At 38.0% G+C, this 25,202-nt stretch overlaps 1 protein-coding gene across 14 annotated transcripts in view; it reads right to left on the bottom strand.

Moving 5' to 3' along the window:
• The window catches only part of osp (outspread), a 418,306-nt gene that overhangs the window by 214,680 nt on the left and 178,424 nt on the right, over positions 1-25,202 (bottom strand). For 2 of the 14 annotated variants that reach the window (XM_067765586.1, XM_067765585.1), the window contains exon 1: positions 24,965-25,000. The exons of the other annotated variants lie outside the window; for them this stretch is intronic. The gene's annotated coding sequence lies outside the window, so the exon portion shown is untranslated. Of the gene's footprint in view, positions 1-24,964; positions 25,001-25,202 lie in introns of those variants that run through there. 14 annotated transcript variants of the gene reach the window in all.

The following is a 25,202-nucleotide window of genomic DNA, read 5'->3' as shown; positions in this document are numbered from 1 at the left end:
TGCGGCAATATCAATTTTCTACTGAAACAATAACACCCATAGGTTACAGAGCCATCAACTAACAAAAACAAGCACAAAATTCACGAAAAAGTAATAAAATTTCAGCTGGTACCGTCAAAATAAGAAATTACAGAAAAAAATCCACATTGAAATTTCGGCTGCAAATTTTGGTACAATGAATGTATTTTATTTATTTAGAGTGACATGCAGTTGGTATTTCATGTGAATATGTAATAATATTGTGCCATTTACTTATGTAACTCTAACAAGTATACTTTCCTAGAAAGTTTACAAATGTACCTGATATTTGAGATGCCTAATCTAATATATCTAACAGGAAAAGTGTTATCGCCCTTTAGGTTGCTTAAAGAAATTCTGAGGGTGATTGTTTAAATGATGCGAATAGCAGTGCAATTAAAACAATTCGTTGTTGTTGTAGCAGTATCGTGGGCTTTTAGTGTGTCCACTCGAAGAATTGTCGCCAGGATTCTCGAACGCATGTTTTACGAATCTGATAGTTTCAATTGGGTTGGATCATAGAAAGAGTGCTGCTAGAGAATTCAATTCTCAGACTATCGAAATAGACATAAAGCATACATTAATTAAGTAAGGAAGTCTAAGTTCGGGTGTAATAGAATATTTCATACTCAGCAGAGAGCTTTGGAGACAAATGTTGGAGTTGAATGTTGTCATAATTTACTTATATACTGTAAAGATATTAAATTTTTTGTTAAAATTCGTCATCCGATTTTCCTAATTTTTATTTAGAACACATATAGTAATAGGAGTAACGTTCCTGCCAAATTTCATTACGATACCTTCAACGACTGCCAAATTACAGCTTACAAAACTTTTAAATTACCTTCTTTTAAAAGTGGGCGGTGCCACGCCCCATGTCCAAAATTTTACAAATTTTCTATTCTACGTCATAATGTCAACCCACCTACCAAGTTTCATCGCTTTATCCGTAATGAATTATCGCTCTTTTTCGGTTTTTCGAAATTTTCGATAAGTGGGCGTGGTTATCGGCTGATTTCATTCATTTTAAATGGCGATCTGATATGAGTGCTCAGAAACTTACATACCCAATTTCATAAAGATACCTCAAAATCTACTCATGTTATCGTGTTTACGGACAGACGGGCGGACGGACATGGCTAAATGAATTTCTTTTTTCGCCCAGATCATATCTCGATTAGTTTATGCCGTTAAGGGGTACCGTTATGCGAACAAAATTAAAATACTCTGTGAGCTCTGCTCAGCTGAGTATAAAAATTACGTATACGCCATGCATGCATGTTGAATCCTTGTTAATTTGATTGATTACTATGTATAGAACTGTAAGTCTCAAAAATAGTATACCCACGCAAAATTTTCTGAACTTTCCGATTCACTTGAGAAAAACATAAGTAAGCATACACGAATTTTGAGAAAAATAAATATTTTGGGAAAAATCAATATTTTGGGAAAAATTAATATTTTGGTAAGACTGTCAGTAAATGGACAATAATCGATATTTTTACAATTTTTGGGAACCTATTTGTGGGCATCGCAAATATATTTGGCATTATTAGAAATAAAGAGGTTGTGGGGCTGCTCGTGTTCATTTTGAAAAAACTAATATATAATGCGTCGGAGGTCATCATAGTAGAGCTGAATTTCAACTCGATTTTTAATCAATTAAATCGATGTTTTTTGAAGAATAAGAAATCGGGCTTTTACAATCGTTAGATTTTTCAGCCTTCGAAGTTTCTAACATCTTACAGTAACAGTAGGCACAGTTTCTTATTTAAATTAAGATTCATTGGCTCATATTTACAGTCCCGATCAAATAGTTTTTAAATTTTTAACTGCATGACTTAATTAAGAACCATAACACGACTATGCACCATTGTGGTGGTGGCCTTAGGAGAAAAGTGAAGATATTCTATCATCACCATAATATTGCACTTAATCGCCAAGAAGATTTTGGCGTTGGGTAATAAATAAAGCCAGCATCCCTGTTTTAACATAATTGACACCAATTATGAACTCCTCCGTCAATATATTCTATTTTTACTTATCATAAATATTTTTGCAATTTCTATGTCAAAATATAAAAATCAAAGTTTAGCAAGAATATGTCTTTATATAAGGAGACATTTTTTTGCTAATTTTTGTCCATTTATATAAAGGAAGTGCTTAAAATTTTTATTTTATTTTTATTTTCTCCTTTTGTTCCTTTGTCACGGTGTCTTAACCTGTCTCTGAGGTTTCATGTTTGTAGCTCAATGAGAACTTACTTTAAAATCGATCTCAAAACACCAAATTTCCAAATTCGTATCTAAATATTTCGATCCGAGCGCCATCTTACGGAATTTTTTCTCCCTTTCTTAAGTTTTCTCGGCGTCTTTCCTATCTGTGAAGTTTTACAGTTGTAGCTCAATGAGAACTTACATAAAAATCAATTCTAAATATCTCATCCCGTGCGCCTCGTAGCGAATCCTTTGTATCGTGTCATCGGCTGTCATCGACCTCTAAATTAATTTTGAAATTTCAAGTCTCTAGCTCATCGAGAAGTTACTTAAAAGCTGGTTTGAAAATTTTCAAATTATTGTCTAATTATTTCGATCCGTTCGCCACTTAACGGATTTTTTTTCCTTTTGTTGCATTGTCACGGTGTTCTAACCTATGTGTAAAGTTTCGCGTTTGTAGCTCAATGAGATGTTACTTAAAAATCGAATGCAAGATTTGTATGAAAAGCGGACAAACATTCAACCGACCTAATATAAAGGAAGTAAAAACATAGAAAGTATGATATTTCAGTACGTTTTGCAGAACCCAGAGAAGAACCATATATATATATATTTTACGAAGCAATGCGGATAACCGGCTGCGGAATATTTTCAGCATTCTAAGGAAGCATGACGATCTATTCTCTACGCAACTGTTAAAAATAATGATATCGAACGATTTAGTTTTCCTTGACTGGCTCTTTACCCAGGTTTTGGTAGAGGTATAAGTATTGCCTGCTTCCATTTATAGGGAAGTGGGATGATACGTCGTTTGGCCTCATCTGTCAATAGATAGATTTTGGTCTTTTTCGCGTGCAACAAAACTTTAGCATAACGTTTTGCTTCGTTAGGCAAAAAAGATCACGTTTGACCATGACATACCTATATCAACAGGAAGATTGCAGGTACTGAGTTGCTCTTCCTATTTTACCCGATTTTGCTCATCTACTAGTTGCCTGATTTGCATGTGTACGTCTCCTATTTACGGCTGCCTTTAAAGGCACGCTTCGTTGATCCTTCAAACCGGACCAGCTGGTTTAACTGAAGTACTTGGTTAAGGTTCGGGCGTTTTGAGTTTAGAAATATACTCGTTGATTTATTGGCAGGAGTATGAGCAGGTGCTCAGATGCTAGTATAAACAGCAGATGTTAGTTAACCCAAATTTTAGCGGTGAAGATGGAACATTCTGCCTCCTATCATCTGCAAGTTGGAATGCCCGAGTTCATTATTGAATCTCTACCTCAATGTGATCTAAATATTCCATCGGTATCCGTGCAAACGATAGCGAAACTCTTTGTCATATGTGTTACGCTGTTATTGACCTCGGAACCACATTCTTAATTTCCTCTAGCCTCTAGCTCACCGGATTATTTGAAAACTAATCGCAGTATTCCAAATTTTGTGCAAAGTTCCTAATTATTGCGACCAGTGCGCCACCTATGTACTAACATAGTTGGTGCTTAACAGTTTAATTGGAGCCAATTGTTAACACCAAGGGAATTAAATCACGTTTCATCTGGTCCATCCAACGTAGTGGGGGTCGCCATCTTCCCGACACGTTCAGCGCATCATGGAATCTTCTTTGGTACGCGCCGATAAAACCTCCGACGCTTCACGAAGCTCTTGAGGGTATCACTGCTCCAGCTCAACTCAAAAATTGATTGCAGTTTTGTACTAAGTAGGTAGGTAGGTAGGTGAAATGGCTGCGACCCTGGTCGCCCAAGTAGCTATTTAAAGCCGTTTTGATGCCATGTAACTCGTCTAAAAGCCTGCGGAATGTTACGGTCAATGTATTACAACCAGCCAGAGTTGTTGATAAAATTAGGAATATTCGGTATTGCTATCACAGCTAACCCTCTGAGGTCTTCTAGAAACGGAGTTCCAAGGAACCTTAGTCGGGCTCTAGCTTCAGCCGGGTATTTTGTTCTACTGTCTCCCTGGCATTTGGATCTTTACAGCTTCTGCAGTAGTCGTTATACGGAATGCCCATCTTTTCCGCATGCGTACCTACTGCCCAATGACCGGTGAAGACTGCTATCAGTTTGCGTGTGTTAGCCCAGGATTTGTTCAGAAGACTTCTCGTCCTCTTTCCATCACAGTTTGGCCAAATGGATTTTGATATTGCACAGGTGGTGATGTTATTCCACTTTGTTTGTGCTTTCTTCAAGTATAAGCTTGGATATTCCCCTTGGCTACTGCTAAGGGTATGCCTACTTCGACACTGGTTATTTCCTCGTTCATCTCCGATGAGCCCCTGCGTGCTCGCTCATCGGCCTTCTCGTTACCCTCTATCCCCCTATGAGCCGGGACCCAGATAACGCGTAGTTCTAGATTGGTGGATAACTGGGATATGAGTCGCTTACAAGCCCAAACTAATTTTGAGTTAATGTGTGGCGAGGAAAGCGCTTTTATCGCTGCTTGGTTATCCGACAGGATGCAAACTTTACCAGCCACATACAAGCCCTCCAGTGATTTGCATGCTTACCAAATCGCGAGGATTTCTGCTTGAAACACGCTGCAGTGCGATGGGAGTCTGAATGATGCAGACAAATCTAGGGACTCATAGAAGACTCCGGCCCCCACTCCCGATTCCATCTTGGAGCCGTCAGTGTAGATTTGGATGTCGTCTACCCTTATGCCCGGGTTTCTCTTCCACTCCTTCCTGCTTGGAATCGCGGTATTACAACCGTACTCAAACTTCAGTTTGCGAGGGTAGTAATCTGTCTCGGTACTACATGTACCATCCGGAAGTTTCTTTAGGATACTACTATGCCCTTGCTGAGTATCCTTCCAATACCCCGACTCCCTGAGTCTCAGTGCAGTTTGTGACGATGTACAAAGTATTTTGTACTAATTGAGTATAAATATGAAAGCCAATTCATCTAAAGGAAGTAGTAAATCACAATAAATATCACTCTCATTTCTTTTGAAAAAATTATTGCTATACATTTGTAAATATTTCCACTTTATTTTCCCATAAAGCACAAGCCAACCCAACCTGCTGTGCTGTTCTTCTTCAGTTACGAATGCGCGCAGTGCACAGATCAATGATTGGCGTCAAACTGTGCCGTTTTGAAGTTATTGCTGTCGCTGTGTTTGTTAATTTAGCTATAAACCTACATACATACATACATACCTGAGCAAGCCATTGACTTCTTTGCTGCAAGTTTTAGGCTACAATAAAACGCAAGGTATATATTTTGTTGTACGTTGACAGTAAGTGAAAGTGAATTTGATGGAAAGAAAGTGACGTGCACACACCACGTAAATATCAAAAAAAATTTATCGAAAAAAGATCGTCGCTGCGGGGTAAAAGTGTGGAGATGGCTTAGTATGCACGTTGTCACATGTAATATGTCACATATAAATATGTATATATGCATGTGCGGTAAGTTTTTGGTTCGAAAGGGAGTCAGAAGACAACCCGCCAGCCAACCATTAAGTAGCCGTTGAACTAACCGCGTACTGGTAATAAACCTGTTCATATGAAATTTCCAATAGTCATGCAGTCTGGAAGTTTGACTTGATACAGAAGCTTAAAGTAGAGATTGCGACAACTTCAGGTTCAATTAGACGAATTCCCATTCGCCTTGACTCCGTCCTGTCATTTCACATTCATCTGTTAACTATGCATTTGATGTTTTTAAGCTGAATGCAATTCATTGTTACTCGTGTTCGTATTTAGTTGGTTGGGCACAATATTGCATGCATGTACAGTGGCTAATGGTGGAAATCGGACAATGGTTGTTTTTTTTTTTACTATTTTTGCCGTATTTGATCATTATTAATTAGCGATTCGGTCCGTCACAATGAAGATTCTCGTCAAATCTTATTTTAGGGCTCTCGACATTTAGCAATTTGCAATCCTGTCTGAAAATGTTAGTTACAAAGTGTTCTGTTCCAAGATTGCCGTTGAAAATCTCAACAGAAACAAAAGTAGTTTGTACATTTGACCCAAGTATTAAACAGGCCCCAAAACATAAATTGGTCCAACATATTTGACGGAGTATCCAGTGGCACTTATTTGTTCCAGAACTAGGAATTCGAAGTCGGAAAACAGCTTTGGGTTACATCAGCTTGCTCTATTTGCTGTTGACAGCTGCTCTACTCTGCTCTAACCTGACCTGTTCTGCAGTTACTCTGGGTACGATAAACATACCTATAGTTTATTTTCGTGTACTGGATTTTACTGACATTTGAAAAAAAAGTAACACGTTCATTTTAACCCGATGTTTTCATATGGTGTAAAGGACTAATTTTCATAAGCCCTACTGAGCTTTTTAATAAATAAGATACTGGTAGAGTTATTCTGAAAACCTTATACCGCTGATGCTAGAACTTCTATATGAGCAGGGGAATTATGCATTCACTTGCAATATACGCTCTATAATGGATCCCACGTTTACCAGTAGCGAAATAGCGAAACGAGCGAAATCTCAGTAGATCTACTGTCAAGCGAAATGGCCGCACTGTATGACATTGGAATGGGCCGACCATCTAAAGATGCCAAGAAAAGCACAAGGTCACGTACAATAGCTCGGTGGCAAGAACGATGAGAAGAATCGAGAAAACGGCGCTGTACCTTCATGTTGTTCCGAATAAAGCGGGAGCACGGTGAACTAAACTACCAACTCACGTAGATATTGAGTGGACACGGTGGTTTCAAGGGATATCTACAAAAGCGTAGGATGGAGCAGGATCCCACCGAATTGGAAAACGCAGCACACGTACAGTACAGTCGAAAGTATTAGAACAAGATGAAAAAGTTGTTTTTGTCTGTTAACCGTATCATTTAATAAAATATTACTCACATATTCGCAGTAGTTTCGTATATTCAACGTAGTTCTATTATCCGAAGACATTTTTAATGAATTTTACTGAGTTCCGTCAAAATTTATAAGAAAACAGTGAGTATGTTACTTTGAGCAATTTTTTTGAAAATGGCCACCTTTTGCTTTGATGACTGCAGCGCACAATTTCGGCATTCTTTCGACAAGTTTTTGAAGTGTTTAATGTGAAATATTATTCCACGCTTCGTTCAAAAAATCCCTAGAGGTCAGGAAGGCTTGTTGGCTTTAGATCTCTCACACGTCGATCCAATGCTTCCCACAATAGCTCAATGGGATTTAAATCGGGGGATTGTGGTGGCCACTCCATTGTGTCAAGGTCACCTGCGACTTTTTTTTCGTTCTAAATAAGAAGTACAAAGTTTTGATGTATGTTTCGGAATGAATCCACGACCAATCAAATTAATGCCAGATGGTATTGCATGGCATTGGAGTATATTGTGATACTGGCCTTTTTTCATAATTCCTTAAATTTTTTTTAGTTGACCAATGCTGAAGCAGCCCGAAAACACCACTGAGCCACCGCCATGTTTCACAGGTGGAAAAATGCAATCTGCTTTGAATTTTTCATTGACGCTTCTGCGAAAATATTGACGCCTATGGCTGCCGAAAAGTTCGAATTTTGATTCGTCTGATCATAAAACTGATTTCCACTGATCAGTCGTCCAGTCAATATGTTATTGAGCGAACTTCAGTCTTTTCTGTTTATTTACTGGCCGCGGAAGTGGCTTTCTGACAGCAATGCGTCTAATCATACCTTTTTCTTTAAGCCGGCCTTTGACTGTCGTGAGCGATATTGGTAAACCCAAGTCTTCATTGATTTCAGCACGAATTTACAATGCAGATTTCCGTCGACTGGCCTTACTTATTGCATATATTTTGTTGTCGATTCTTTGATTTGTCTTTCTTGGTCGACCAGATCGTTTTCTGTTAGTATTTTGTTCAGTTTCCCGATATCTTCTAATAGCCGTATGAACTGAACACAGAGATACATATTTTCAAAAGTTTGGCTATTTCTCGATAGTTTTTCCCTGTTTTTTTTTGCAAAAAATGATTTGGGCTCATACTTCGACGGATATTTCCTTTCGCCTGACCATTTTCAATCTGGAAAAATACAATTCTGAAGCTATTTCAAAATTAACATCTTTTTTATCTTGTTCTAATAGTTTCCGCGTGTACTGTAGTGTTTCATTGTCCTCGCTTTCACGGCGAAGGAGTTTTTGGATAGGAGCCTTCCATGAGGAATTTAGTTTCCCTAATGAAAAAAAGAAGTAGCACTTGATATCGGACTATAGACATGGCGGACATACATTTTAAGAACGTCACGACGTTGATGGAACCTCGGTATATTATTCGATCGATCAAAAAACACTATATATATGCTTTTAATTTCATCTTTTGTACTCGACCAGAGTTAGTCTCTCATAACTTTGCTCTTGCGATGTCACCACATAGATAAGCTTACGAAGATGTTCCCTTATGTGTCTATGTGGCAACGAAGCTTCTGATAATGTCTGCGCAGGTGATTACAACTGTAATATTCTCAAAATAAACATCAACTATATCGGCAGTTTAGGAAATTAACGAGAAATTATCATAGTAACATTCTCACTCTAATGCAGTGTTAATCTGCAGCTATTACAAGCGTAAAAGCTGAATCTAAAGTCGAAGCATCAAAGCCGACATTTATTTATTTGCAATTAAACTACAATTAAAGTGATGAACGTTGGATGCAAGCAAACTAACAAACTGACAACTAATAGCGTTTTCTTTTCTGAAATAAATTGTTGCCTAAGTAAATGGTAAAGCCTTAAGCTCCCATTACTGATACGTAGCATAGACTTGACTTGACTTGGCGTAAACTTGGCAACTTAGCCACGATTATACTCCACTTGGCGCATACAACCTGGCATCATAATCAGCGTTGAAATTTATTTTTAAATAAATGTCAATTAGTATGACAAAATGTCAAAATGAAATGGAAACAAACAAATGGCATCTCAAAATGTAAACGTCACTTAGAACTTACATAGAAAATCAAAATTCAACAGACTTCTAAGTCAAGTTGTGTTGCTAAGCTGTAAGTGACAGTTCTCAAGCCAAGTCAAGTCTATGCTAAGTATCAGTAATGGGCCCTTTAATAGAGTTACTCCTACCCCAGAAAATTGTCAACATTTATAGTGCATACAAAGAACAATTCAACTCACCATATTCACTCAGATCACAAAGTACACAAGAATATTGCGCATGTAAACATTAGATCAGCTCTCTTTTATGGGCAATTCTTACGTCATTATCCTTTAGCTCTTATTTTTTCTCTCTTTCTTTAATTCACTCAAGCAGTCAACTGTGACGTAGTTGCGCAGAGCGAAGCAATTTTGAACTTGTGAATGCGCAATCTGGGTAGGTGATTTCTGTGAGCGAATTGAGAGTTTCACAGAGTTGCACTGCCACACCGCCATTTTATACAGGGTAAAAGTGTAACGCTTTTGCGTTGCGAGCAGGCAACAATTTTCACAAAAGAACGAAATACCCCGTAAAGGCGGTGCCTGTTTTTTAGAATAGAACAACAACCCTTGCGCGGCGTATAAAAAGCGTAACGCTATAGCCAGAAAAGAAAACGCAATAAGGCTACATAATGTCTACGTATGCACAAACCTATGTACATACTTTTACATATAGTAAACTGCTAAACGACTGCTGGACCGTTTGATGGACTAAACAACAAAACGAATAATTTGCGCGGTGCATTTACCGTTAATTTTCTGACATTCACACAAGGTGGAGCAATCGACATTTGACATTTTGTATACAAAGAATAAGAAGAAGAAATACCTATTTGAATGAAGATTTGCAATTATCAGCAAATAATTTGTTTTCTCAAGAGTTAATTGAATTTTTGAACAAAAAATGCGAATGGTTCGTTTTTCTGGAAGTTCTTACATCAGAGCTCTCACGCGCTGCACGGGGGCTAGTTTATTCTTTTTTTTCTGTTCTTCTCGCGTTCTCTTCCCAGCTGCTTCTTCCTCTTAGGTATTGTGTTAGTTACGATTTTAATTTAACTGTCCCGCTTTCTTTCATGCTTAGTCTTTCTTTACTTCTTCCTTTCCCTTTTTATACCCAGCTGTACTTGTACACAGGGTATTAGTAATATAACTTTGATTGGATAACGGTTGGTTGTACAGGTATAAAGGAATCGAGATAGACATAGACTTCCATATATCAAAATCATCAGTATCGAAAAAAATTTGTAGGGAGTTAAGTTGAGAAAAAGTTTATTTCTTTTTCTTGCACTAGCGCACATCAGACCGCATCAGCTTATTAAAAAACTAACACGAAAAAAATTTGATTGAGCCATGTCCGTCCGTTGACTTGAGTAAATATTGAGATATCTTTACAAAATTTGGTACACAAGCTTACCTGGACCCAGAATAGATTGGTATTGAAAATGAGTGAAATCGGATGATAACCACGCCCACTTTATATATATATAACATTTTGGAAAACACGAAAAACTGATTATTTAGTAAAATAATAATTAAAATAAAAATAAAAATATTATTAATCATAAATCAAAAATCGTTAAACCTATCGTAAAAAAATTCGGCAGAGAGGCTGCCTTTACTATAAGGAATGCTTTGAAGAAAAATTAACGAAATCGGTTAAGGACCACGCTCACTTTTATATTGTAATAAATCCTCTTATTTGCCCTTTTGCTAGGTTCGTATCGCTAAACTGTTGAATAAATAACTCCAATATTGAATAATGGAAAAATGGCCTTTATTAAAATAATTCACAATAACACTCAAACTGTGCAACGAATAGCTTAATAACCAAACTGATAGCTTAAATGAAACTCTACTATTCGCCACCAGATCGCGTGCTTAATCAAACTGATTGATAGCTCAACTCAAACTGAATTACAGCGCCTCTACATCTGTCGCCTTTTATACTCTTTGGTTTCCTCGTTCGCCTCTTCTAGACGCTTCCAGAATCTACTAGTCCAGTATCTCTCAAACTTCTCAGCTGTAACTACAATTGCACGATTTTATAGCTTCTCTCATACCCCATGCTTGTATGTGTGAGCGATACTTCCACAATTATAATTGCCTACATTTAGGAGCATCTCAAATAAGATGTCTGCATATGATTGTGCCTTGCTTCTCAGCTGCGTGTACCTACATATGTGTAGACACAATGATTGATTCGTTTATGTAGATACATAATGATTGAATTATTGATGTGAATGTTTGTAGTTTACAGTCTCTCGCGCACACATAGGCGTAAATGCATCTGTGTGTGACATCTCTCGGCTGCCTTATATATGTGTATACATGATTTGATTATTGACGTAAATACTGCTTAGCATGGCCTTAGTGATGGTATAGCTTAGTGATGCTAATATCCGTGACACTGCCCTCCACCTAAGTCTGATCGTCCCGATCAGACAAATCTCCCTATCTAACTGCCGCTAGCATCTCCAAATGTACCACTCTTCTAATCCGTGGTTTGCCAGTGGTTTGTATGCGGTAGATGGTATCACTGTTGTTTAACAGTACCAAATCTCCCGCCAAGAAACCTTCCGAATTAAAGTTCTTGTCATGCCAGTGTTTCATCTTATTACTCATTACCCTGGGCCGTTCCTTCACACTCTGTTGTTTGGTCAATGAACCACTTCGTAGAGCTTGCGCTGGACGGATTTGCTTTGCATAATCGGTATCGTTCCCACATTTCACAACAGTAGTGCGCTCCGGCTTGAAACTACCCTCGCATTCTTTCTCGGAAATACGTTGCTTCGTTTTCCTGCGTCTTTTAGGTTTTGTCAATGCCAGTGTTTATCTCGCAGGTACTTTTGATTTTGATTTATTTGGCCCATTCGATCTATCAGCCTTTGCCTTTGACTTTCGTGGTCTTTGTCGAGTCTTTTCCACCAGTACCCGAATACTGCTGAACCCTTTTTCCAAACTAAAGTTAAGTAGTATGTCCTGGTTCTTATAGCGCATAATTTTTCTCCGCGTATCGATCCTGACATCATGGTCAACCAAGAAGTCCACTCCCAATATGACTTCATCAACGATCTCCGCCACATCGAATTTGTGTAGAACCATGACTTTTCCAATTAATACCTCACATACCACTTCACCTTGGACTTGATTATACTCTCCTGTGACCGTATGCAACCTTGCTCCAGGTAATGACTTTACTCTCCTGTAGACCAAATCAGATCGAATCAAGGAATGAGATGCCCCCGTATCTACAGTCAGTACACGCTCTTTACCATCCACATTAACTCTGATGGTAAGACTGCTTGATTTCCTTCCAATCTGCGACACAGATATTACAGGACATTCAATAGCCGGGGCAAGTTTTCGTTCTTTACATCCGACACGCTCTTGCTCATTTCCGCCAGCTTTGCGTTTACGGCCACCCACATTGTTGGAACTATTAAGACCAAGATCGCAATGACGTGCAATGTGACCTGGGTTGCCGCACTTGAAACATTTAATAACTCCGGCATTCTTCTGTTGAGATCCCTTCAGTGCTTCCAAAATTGTGTCTACCCACTCTGGTCTTTCCACTTCCACACGATGTGCTTTGTATGCTGGTTTACTCAATAGTGAGGCCGTTTCCTGAGTCAGTGCATAGGATACCGTTTCTGCGAATGTGGGTTTTGGGTTTGCATATGTCGCTCGCTTCGTTTCTACGTCCCGTATGCCATTTATAAAACTCTGGATTTTTACCCTCTCGGTGTACTCCACGGGTGCGTCCGCATTTGCCAAATGTGCCAACCTTTTAACATCCGAAGCAAACTCCTGCAATGTCTCATTTGCTTTTTGGTAGCGGTTTTGCAACTCTATTTGGTGTATCTGCTTCCTGTGTTCGCTTCCGTATCGCCTCTATAGAGCGCTCATCAATGTTTCGTAGTTGTTCCGCTATCCCTCGGGAATAGTCTGTAGGATTTCAGCAGCAGATCCTTTCAATGCCACGAATAGTGCAGCAACTTTATCTTCCGCACTCCAGTTGTTCACTGCTGTGGTCTTCTCAAACTGAATCTTAAACACCTGGAAAGGAACAGAGCCGTCAAAAGTTGGAGTTTTTACCTTCGTATTGCTTGCTGAAACAACTGGGCGAATTAGTTGCAATTCCTGTATACGACCTCTCAAAGCATCCACCTCTGCCTCGAATTTTTCTTCAAACTGCGTTATTTTCTCGTCCATACGTGCTTCGAGTTTTGATGATATACGTGCCTCTTGCTCTTTCAGTTGTGTTTCCATCTTTGATGTAATCTGTGTCGACATTTCTGAAATACGTGTCTCATGTGATTCCAGCTGGGATGCCATATATATCTTCTACTCTTCCAGTTGAGATGACATTTGCGACGACATTTCGGATATACGTGTCTCCTGTGCTTCCATCTTGGATGTTATACGCGTCTCCTGCGATTCCAATTGTGATCACATATACGTTTTCTGTTCTTCTAGTTGAGATGACATATACGTTTTCTGTTCTTCCATCTTGGATGTTAAACGTGTCTCCTGCGATTCCAGCTGAGATGCCACTGTCGATGTCTGAGCAGTTATTGCAGCCAATATCATGTTCAAGTCTGTGCTCGTAACTGTCTGCGATGTTTCGTTTTTCTCTTAAATTTTTGTTGTTGTTTCGTCCCCATCAGGATAAAAGACAAACTCGTCCACATCAATTCCTTGCGACTCCATTACCTCTCGTAGCCGTGCTTGAAGTTCGATCTTATTGCCGGTTGTATTTAATCCACGGTTCTCCAACTCCTTTTTCAGTTGCTGGATCTTCAATTCACTGAACTTTGCCATGTCCAAGTTGTATTCCCAATCTTCGGAATTTATTCAACAATTCCTCTTCTGACACCAATTGTAACGAATTTGCTGCAAATCCTCTTATTTGCCCTTTTGCTAGGTTCGTATCGCTAAACTGTTGAATAAATAACTCCAATATTGAATAATGGAAAAATGGCCCTTATTAAAATACTTCACAATAACATTCAAACTGTGCAACGAATAGCTTAATAACCAAACTGATAGCTTAAATAAAACTCTACTATTGGCCGCCAGATCGCGTGCTTAATCAAACTGATTGATAGCTCAACTCAAACTGAATTACAGCGCCTCTACATCTGTCGCCTTTTATACTCATTGGTTTCCTCGTTCGCCTCTTCTAGACGCTTCCAGAATCTACTAGTCCAGTATCTCTCAAACTTCTCAGCTGTAACTACATTTTGCACGATTTTATAGCTTCTCTCATACCCCATGCTTGTATGTGTGAGCGACACTTCCACAATTATAATTGCCTACATTTAGGAGCATCTCAAATAAGATGTCTGCATATGGTTGTGCCTTGCTTCTCAGCTGCGTGTACCTACATATGTGTAGACATAATGATTGATTCGTTTATGTAGATACATAATAATTTAATTATTGATGTGAATGTTTGTAGTTTACAGTCTCTCGCGCACACATAGGCGTAAATGCATCTGTGTGTGACATCTCTCGGCTGTCTTATATATGTGTATACATGATTTGATTATTGACGTAAATACTGCTTAGCATGGCCTTAGTGATAGTATAGCTTAGTGATGCTAATATCCGTGACAATATAAAAGATTTTTAAAAGGGTCGTGGACGAATAAAATAAGCTATATCTTTGCAAAAAAGAGCTTTATATCGATGGTATTTCATTTCCCAAGTGGATTTATAACAATATATAGGAAAAACTTCAAATTTAAATAAATGGGCGTGGCACCGCCCCTTTTATGACTGAGAAATTTTTATGTTTCGGATGCCATAACTGAAAGAAAAATTTGTTCAGAATAGAACCATATGTATATGTATTATTGCGCAGCCTTGTAACACTATTATGCAAACAAAAAAACAACAACACCATTTCAAGTGTACAGCTGGGTATGTAATGTTCGGTTTCACCCGAACTTAGACTTCCTTACTTGTTCCTCCCACCTTTGTCTTTTTACATCCCTACCTCTCGTTTTCCTTGTAATTACTTCTACTTTTTATACTCAGTTGAGCAGAGCTAACAGAGTATATTAAGTTTGATTGGATAACGGTTGGTTGTACATATATAAAGGAATCTAGATAGATATAGACTTCCATATATCAAAATAATCAGGATCGAAAAAAAATTTGATTGAGCCATGTCCGTCCGTCCGTCCGTCCGTCCGTTAACACAATAACTTGAATAAATTTTGAGGTATCTTGATGAAATTTGGTATGTAGGTTCCTGAGCACTCATCTCAGATCGCTATTTAAAATGAACGATATCGGACTATAACCACCCCCACTTTTTCGATATCGAAAATTTCGAAAAACCGAAAAAGTGCGATAATTCATTACAAAAGACCAATAAAGCGACGAAACTTGGTAGATGAGTTGAACTTATGACGCAAAATAGAAAATTAGTAAAATTTTGGACAATGGGCGTGGCAACGCCCACTTTTAAAAGAAGGTAATTTAAAACTTTTGCAAGCTGTAATTTGGCAGTCGTTGAAGATATCATGATGAAATTTGGCAGGAACGTTACTCTTATTACTATATGTACGCTTAATAAAAATTAGCAAAATCGGAGAAGGACCACGCCCACTTTTAAAAAAAAAATTTTTTAAAGTAAAATTTTAACAAAAAATTTAATATCTTTACAATATATAAGTAAACTATGTCAAGATTCAACTCCAGTAATGATATGGTGCAACAAATACAAAAATAAAAGAAAATTTAAAAATGGGCGTGGCTCCGCCCTTTTTCATTTAATTTGTCTAGGATACTTTTAACGCCATAAATCGAACAAAAATTAACCAATCCTTTTGAAATTTGGTAGGGGCATAGATTTTATGGCGTTAACTGTTTTCTGTGAAAATGGGCGAAATCGGTTGATGTCACGCCCAGTTTTTATACACAGTCGTCCGTCTGTCCTTCCGCATGGCCGTTAACACGATAACTTGAGCAAAAATCGATATATCTTTACTAAACTCAGTTCACGTACTTATCTGAACTCACTTTATTTTGGTATGAAAAATGAACGAAATCCGACTATGACCACGCCCACTTTTTCGATATCGAAAATTACGAAAAATGAAAAAAATGCCATAATTCTATACCAAATACGAAAAAAGGGATGAAATATGGTAAGGTAATTGGTTTGTTTTATTGACGCGAAATATAACTTTAGAAAAAACTTTATAAAATGGTTGTGACACCTACCATATTAAGTAGAAGAAAATGAAAAAGTTCTGCAGGGCGAAATAAAAAACCCTTAAAATCTTGGCAGGTATTACATATATAAATAAATTAGCGGTATCCAACAGATGATGTTCTGGGTCACCCTGGTCCACAGTTTGGTCGATATCTGGAAAACGCCTTCACATATACAACTACCACCACTCCCTTTTAAAACTCTCATTAATACCTTTAATTTGATACCCATATCGTACAAACTCATTCTAGAGTCACCCCTGGTCCACCTTTATGGCGATATTTCGAAAAGGCGAACACCTCTAGAACAAAGGCCCACGCCCTTTTAAAAATACTCATTAACACCGTTCATTTGATACCCATATCGTACAAACAAAGTCTAGAGTCACCCCTGGTCCAGAAAGGCCCACTCCCTCTTAAAATACTTATTAACTCCTTTCGTTTGATACCCATATTGCACAAACGAATTCTAGAGTCACCCCTGGCCCACCTTTATGGCAATATCTCGAAACGGCGTCCACCTATGGAACTAAGGATTACTCCCTTTTAAAATACTCATTAACGCCTTTCATTTGATACCCATATCGTACAAACGCATTCTAGAGTCACACCTGATCCATCTTTATGGCGATATCTCGAAAAGGCGTCCACCTATAGAACTAAGGCCCACTCCCTCTTAAAATACTCATTAACTCCTTTCGTTTGATACCCATATTGCACAAACGAATTCTAGAGTCACCCCTGGTCCACCTTTATGGCGATATCTCGAAAAGGGGTCCACCTATAGAACTAAGCCCCACGCCCTTTTAAAATAATCATTAACACCTTTCATTTGATACCCATATCATCCAAACAAATTCTAAAGTCACCCCTGGTCCACCTTTATGGCGATATCTCGAAAAGGCGAACACCTATAAAACGAAGGCCCACTCCCTTTTAAAAATACTCATTAACACCTTTCATTTGATACCCATATCGTACACACAAAGTCTAGAGTCACCCCTGGTCCACCTTTATTGCGATATCTCGAAAATGCGTCCACCTATAGAACTAAGGCCCACTCCCTTTTAAAATACTCATTAACACCTTTCGTTTGATGCCCATATTGTGCAAACAAATTCTAGGGTCACCCCTGGTCCACCTTTATGGCGATATCTCGAAACGGCGTCCACCTATGGAACTAAGGATTACTTCCTTTTAAAATGCTCATTAACTCCTTTCGTTTGATACCCATATCGTACAAACGCATTCTAGAGTCACACCTGGTCCATCTTTATGGCGATATCTCGAAAAGGCGTGCACCTATAGAACTAAGGCCCACTTCCTCTTAAAATACTCATTAACTCCTTTCGTTTGATACCCATATTGCAATAAAATACTCTTTAATGCCTTTCATTTGATACACATGTCATACAAACACATTCCAGGGTTTCCCTCGGTTCATTTTCCTACATGGTTATTTTCCCTTATGTTGTCACAATAGCTCTCAACTGAGTATGTAATGTTCGGTTACACCCGAACTTAACCTTCCTTACTTGTTTCGTATCTCTTTACCTTTGTATATCCTTGTTTTATTTTCCTCCACCCTAAACTTCTTTCCTCTCCTTTCTACTAGTAAACCGATCCCTCTTCCTTTGCCTTGAGGGAATATATGGTTGCGGTAAACGATCGTCACTGGTGGACGTGCTCACCATTGATAGAATTAGTAAGTATTGAACTCGTGCTGCTCGTGCATGTGTACTTTAGTGGCATTGGTGTTCACCATAAAAAACATAAATATAGTTTAAAAGAACTGAAAAACACACCGCAGCACAGAGGTTCGTGTCCCCGCTATTAAGCACACTCGCTTTGTAGGGAGTTATTAAACCACTGCCGCGAGTCTTCAATATTTGCCGCTAGATGGGTCTAACCCTCCTTTGCACACCTAGCTTAGATTGTTACAAACAAGCATACATACAAGTGAAGCTAATATGAGAGTGATGAAAAGAGCTCTCATCCTAGGCATTAAGTTAGGTTGAATTGGCAGGCCAATAAAATTATGTTCTTACAGACTGAATGTGTCCATAGTCTTACCCGAATTTGTTTAAATACCAAACAGAAAACCCCAAAATAAGCACTAGGACTTATGTAAAAAAAAAAAAAAAAAAAAACTTATGTATGGACTTATGTATATTATAGAATAACTCTGCCCTCTTGGTAAATACTAAAAGTTTTCTAGGACCTAGCTTAATTGCTGCCTCGAAATATAGCAACTATACCGCCCCTAGCAGGTCACGAACACAGAACGTGCTCAACAGTTTCTTCAGTGCAGCTCGTACTTCCTACATCTGCTGTTACTGAGGTCTAGCTCATAAGCATGTGATGGCAGAACGCTGTGTCCAGTATGCCCATCTTGAACCTTAAGTCTTATCTCTTTAGAGATATGAGCAACTTTGGGAGGCTAGGTTAGGTTAGGTTCCCCTGATAGGTGAAGCTCACTTGGACAACATGAAAGTCCGTTGTGATACCACATATAATAAACTAAAATAACGGTGACGTAGATATAACCACTTAGAGAATCGTGGGTAGCTACGATAAAGTTCGGAATGATCCCGATCTCAACCTTGGATAGCTCCTCGGGAGAGAAGTGAGTCGCGACCGAAATACTTTCGCCTAGTTCTGGCAAAAGCTTGGCAATTAAGCATAAAGTGATTTGGCGAGTCTAACGTCGTAGGATTTGCACATGATCTTAGAAATTTGGCAGTTCCGCGCTTCTGTTCACGCAGTTCTGCTTGATGGATCATATGGGACTTTTGTCTCCTTTTGATTCCTCCTGAACGGATTGAGATGTCTACCGTCGATCTATCGAGTACTGCACCCTACTTCGCCAATTCATCGGTTTTTTCGTTTAAGTTTTACTAACATTTTTCTGAGGGTAGCGAACTTTTGAAATTTTTGTTATATTAACACTTTCAATGAATACTTGAGAGACTTAGCACCACATTGAACAAAACTTTCTTTTTTAAGGCCAATAAAGGCGACGCGTGAATAAACAGGTAATAACCTAATGCTAAGAAATACGAAACTGTGTGCTTATGGAAAAAAATACAAACATATTACAAGTTCATGGCCCTTATATATACATACATATATAAATATTTGTAGATGCTACACATAAATACCATAAAGAAAAATATTATCAGTTGCAACGCAATTAATCGTGTTTTTACGGGATTCATATAAGTAAATCACTTTTAGTGATTTGTAACTGCGGCTTTTTAGTCGCAGTGATTTTTATTCTGTGACTGTGACTAAGCAGAGATAGAAGAGCAATATGCTATAAATCGCAATATAAAATAACGATTACGAATGTTCGTAAACACAGCAGAACAAAAGTTATGACTTGTGCCCCGACGAAGTAGCAGTCGATGTTGCAAGGTGGAAAAGTCGCCTAATAAGCACAAATCAAAGGTTCATTTATTCAAGCAATCATATCTAAATTCTCTTCTGAAAAGGATTGTGATTGCGCATATTGGTAATCGACAGTCAGTCGTTCAATTTCTTCGAAGCTGTCGCTGCGATTTACTGTGAGCTCCCTATCGCTGTGACAAAATTACAGCGACAAAAGTAGTTGAAAACTCTTGAAAAGTAAAGACTTTTTCGCCATACTGTCGTAATATATGTCTCGCAATCATGAACCGTGTTGAAAGAAGAAATAATAGGTTTTGTTGTATTCGGGGGAAAAAAAAATTCTCCGTAAGAGTTAATTTTTTCACGTGAAGCCAGTGGCGTAGTCGTAGGTAAGTTAAAGCTGAGCTATAGGAGCTTGACACATATATGAACATAGGACACCGCAGGCAAATTTCTGTAGAGTCTCTGAAACAACGCCTCACGAGATCGTTAGAGAACAGAGGAGGGCTGTCGCGCTGATGGCTTGGTTTCCGGAGGGGGCACTCGACAATGGATACCATAGCAGAAGTAATAAACGAAGTCTGAGCGACAGGTATCTAATGTATGGAACCACTCACGGTAAAAGAAAGGTAAAAATAACAGGTGGCGCAGCGCAGGGTTCGGTACTTACGAGAGTCTTCTTATATTGGACATGCCAGAAAGCACATTCCTCGTTGAATGTGGCAGCTGTGGTAACAGCACCAAGTTGCGAGCTGGCACAGCTGAAACTAAATCAAGTCATGCGCAGTGTAAATAGGTGGATGGATGATCACGGTATATCTTCCCGCTGAGGAAAGGAAATCATCAGATGCGAGTAGAGCTGCTGTTGCTATACAGGCGGGAGAAGAATCGGCATGACGCTGGCAAGAACAGTGTAGCAACAGCACCATAGGAAAGTGAACCAGGGAACTGATTCCATAGCTGACCACAAATGGATGGCGACTTTTACGTGAATCAATTATATCCGGCCACGGTTACTTCCGCAAATATCTCCACAGAATGGGCAAGGTTGCAAAACCCGATTTGCCTATACTGTGGGGAATTAGACAATGTACGCCACACCTTCTCCGAATTCGAGCACTTCGCCCAACGGCGAAGGAGGAAAGAAGAGTTACTTGGCGACCTATTCCCGGGCAGTGTCAGCAATAATATGATCTGTCGAAGCGACGAATGGGACAGCACATATATAAAAAAAATTTTTTTAAATAAATGCAAGGCGCGATAACCTCAGAAGAGATTTTAGGCCGAGCTTCTAATTTGCGTCGTGCTTGCTTTTTAATTTGTACTACAAATTGGCTGGATGGCACTTCCACTGAGAAGCTTTTCATGGTAGAAATTCACTCGGAGTGTTTGGCAACTAGCGAAGGGCGACCAGACTTAGAAAAACTCTCTTTCAATTGGAAAAAAAGTGTTTCTACGTTTTTAATGTTGCTTTGCCCGGGGCGTGAACCCAGCATCTTCGGTGTGGTAGGCGGAACATGCTTCCACCGCACCACGGCGCACAGTGGACATTGAAAAGTTGGGACTTAGGACTTTAAATGTACATTTTCGCATTCTGTGATCTCTTTTCATAATTTATTGTTATATAACATTTTTTCGTAAAACCTAATTTAAAAAAGTTATGACACTTTTAGTAACCGGGTTTCATATCGGCATACCCTAACGAGCATATGTGTACATCTAGGTATTTTTTCCAATTTCCAGCAATTTTGACTTCAATTTTATTTTAAAAATTTGTGTAAAATTCGCGAATTCGACGAATCTTAGAGGTTATACAGAGTTAATAGTTGACAATACAATATTTTAAGAAAACGTATGCATGAAAAGGCTGAGGACATACTTCCTTCATATTATAAAATCCAAGGAGAAAAGCAGGAACGTTATGTGCCTAAAAACGATATAACATTAACATATGGTGGTGCTAAAGTTCGGTTGCAATCACTTTTGGATCTAACAGTAATAAGGCTATTGAAAACGATACAGTTGGATCGTATGAATACCAAAATTTAACATTAACAAGTAAATGGCGCTTTGATGGTCCTTCCAGTCAAGCCAATTACAAGCAAAAAATTAGCACTTGTGATGATATTGGAAACGATCCTTGCATTTTAAAGCGAAGTTTGGTATCGATTAAATAAGCTTCTGAGGAGAAGGTTGTTTGGGAAAATGAATTTCAGAATTCGACATATTTATGTCGTCCCATTTTTTTCAAATTTGTGTAAGAAAACAAATATACTATCACTCAAGAAATGAGTGCGATTCAATTCGAAATCGACAATTTAACGGAAACAAAATGTGAAAAAGTTAATTCAGTCACTCATTAGTACTAACCATGATTGATGGAAAAGCTTCATCAATTTTGAGTGATACATCCACGCAACGTTGTGACATATGTAAGGCTACCCCAAAAGAGATGATTGACCTCACTTTAATTTTTAACATGGACGTTGCTACTGACATTTACAAATATGGGATGTCAACTCTGCATGCGAGAATTCGGTTTATGGATGTGGGGTCAAGAAGCGTTTTCTTTGACCGCAAACTATTCCAAAAAGAACCAACGAGGAGGAAATCAACGGGCTATGCAATTAACCGGCAAGAATTATTTATTTCCGCGTAAATGAAAATCGTGTCTTGGTGGTCAACAGTAGACTGACTATTTAATAATTTTCATAATTCAACAAGGTATAACAATTCAAGTAAGGCATAAAGGTATACACGTTTGTATGCTTGTATATGCATAACCATGCACTAGCGAGAGAAGATGCCAATGGGTGACAACTCTTGTTATTGTTCTGACGCATGTAGATATGTAAGCATACAAGCGTGTGTTTATACACATGATGTTGAGTGGGAGCATCGAGTTGTTTAGTAATACATAAGTACAGATATGTTGTATGATTGTTCATGCTCTTAAACTAGACATTGGAATGCGACAGTTAGGTACATTTTAAAGCAAGTAAATGATAGGAATTATAAGTAAATGAATTTAAATAGGCTTTTGAACCACGACAGCTCTTAGTTAGGCAGGGTGTCCCAACCAATGATCCAACAATGGATGTATTCTTCATATATCTTACCGATTAGAATTTAAATCGTGGATAGCGAAAGGAGATAATAAATCTAAATTGGAAGAAAAGCGAAGAGAGCAGTACATAATTCTTTCAGAAATCAGACTGGTTTATTGGTAGACGTGGTAAAGCAAGGACACGGTACAATGAATGATGGAAATACCGCTAGACGATTTTTGCTGACATTAAAACTACAGCCTCTATACCTGGTGCTGGTGAAAATCTCATTCGAAGATTCTCTACAATATTAGGGGCACTTTCATGTGGGTGTACAATAGATGTACAAAAGTTCAACATGTACGCCAGAGAAACCATTCGAGTTTACGTCGAAATATATGAATGGTATTACATGCCTTCAAGTGGGCATAAAATTGTAGTACAATGAGCTTCAATAATAGAACAGTTTGGTTCCTGTATGGAAATAAAGATTTTAGAGCATATCGTCGAGACCATGGAAGAAAAATTAGCCGCAAAGCCACAAATGAGGACATTTTAAATAATTTGTTAGTTACTTCTAACCCATTTATTTCATGAGGATATATCCGTAGAAGTGAAATCTCTACTACTCCTACCGCAAAACCTAGACTATGATACAGAAAACTAAATATTTTAGTTTCTAAATTTTAATTGGGTACGAATGTACATACTACATATGAAACGCAACATTTACTTAAAATAATAAAAATTGTTTTCATTTTTGGTCATATACCTATATGTATATTTGGAGATTTCATGAACTATTGACCGATCGAATAATTTTTGGTTTTAATTACTCTTTTGGTACTAACGAACAAGCTGAAATAGTAAGCATCATACAAAAAAAAAATTAACGAACAAGCTGGAATAGCTAAATTTTTGATTTGAATCTTTTTTGGATTGTTAAATGTAAATTCAATATAAAAAAATTAAATGTATAATGTGAATTATCAAATATTTTTGTTTTTAAATATTACCCAAAATTAAAGTGATTCGCAATACTAACGTCAATAAAATAATAAAAAAAAAATTTTTAAGTTAAACGGTTTTATTGAAAACAATACTTACATGAAATAATAATAATACGAAAAGCTAGAAAATAATTAGGTAGGTCCTAGGTACTAGTCATCACACTCCTTATCAATCTAGGGCGTTGATCAGACAATTAAATAAAAGGAGTGTGATGTACCTAGTACCTAGGACCTACCTAATTATTTTCTAGCTTTTCGTATTATTATTATTTCATGTAACTATTGTTTTCAATAAAACCGTTTAACTTAAAAATTTTTTTTAATTATTTTATTTTCAATTTTTTAGTCTTTATTTAATTGCCTATTATTTCTCATTCTATTTAGTTCATTTAGTGACTCATTATTACAAGGACTCTTTCCTGACAATTTGTTACAACCTAAGTACTCAATACGTAATCCTTCCAAAGACTTTACTCGACTCTGCGCCACGTATGCTTGTCCCTCTTCCAACTCCAAAATATTTTGATGTCACTTCTACCGGACTGTATGTAATATTTGTTCCAAATATGAGCCAAATCGGGCATCATAGGTCGCTTTTTATTCATGTATGTATTATGTGTTCCAAATATGGACCAAATCAAATCGGACCACAAATACGATTTTTGTGAATATCTCGATCCTTGCGCCACCTAGCGGCGATTTTTTTCATAAGTCGCGTTTTATTCTTGCATGTATTATGTGTTCCAAATATGAGCCAAATCGGACCACAAATGCGTATTTTGCGAATATCTCGATCCTTGCGCCACCTAGCTTATTATTGCATTGTCATCGGGTTCTGAACTATATTCCAAGTTTCAAGCTTGTAGCTTATCGGGAAGTTACTTAAATTTCAATTACAAGATTCGTTCACAACGGCCGTGCGGCCTGCCTCTCAACTCAAGCTAAATAAAACCGTTTAAAAACAAAAAAAAAAATAAAAACACGAACCTTTTCGAACCATGAAACCGAGTATATTGCATAGCATATAACCGTAACTATGTATAAAATAAATTAATCAAGTTTTGAGGAAATGTGAGGAAAATGAGAAAATGTGATTTTTCCCATACATAAATTTTTTTATTTCCTTTAACTTTTTTGTTTAAGACTTTATGAAAAAATACTCACATATAAAAACGTCACGTAATAAGACTTAAAATCGATCCCCATCAAAGTTTTTGTGTTATTAACTAATATTTTTTTCATTTTCCTAAGTCCACTGAAAGCCAAATGCAGACCACTGTCCGGCGGCCGCTTGTGGTCAGCACAAATACTTCTCAGTAAACGAGTAGATGAATGCCTAGCCTATTCGCGTGAGAGTAGCCATGGAGCTCACGTAGCGCGCACCCGTATCCGAAGTAATAGT

Source organism: Eurosta solidaginis, chromosome 2 (assembly GCF_040869045.1).
Source record: "Eurosta solidaginis isolate ZX-2024a chromosome 2, ASM4086904v1, whole genome shotgun sequence".
NCBI lineage: Eukaryota > Metazoa > Arthropoda > Insecta > Diptera > Tephritidae > Eurosta > Eurosta solidaginis.
The sequence above is the reverse complement of the archived record's forward strand: the minus strand, read 5'-3'. Positions and strand labels throughout refer to the sequence as shown.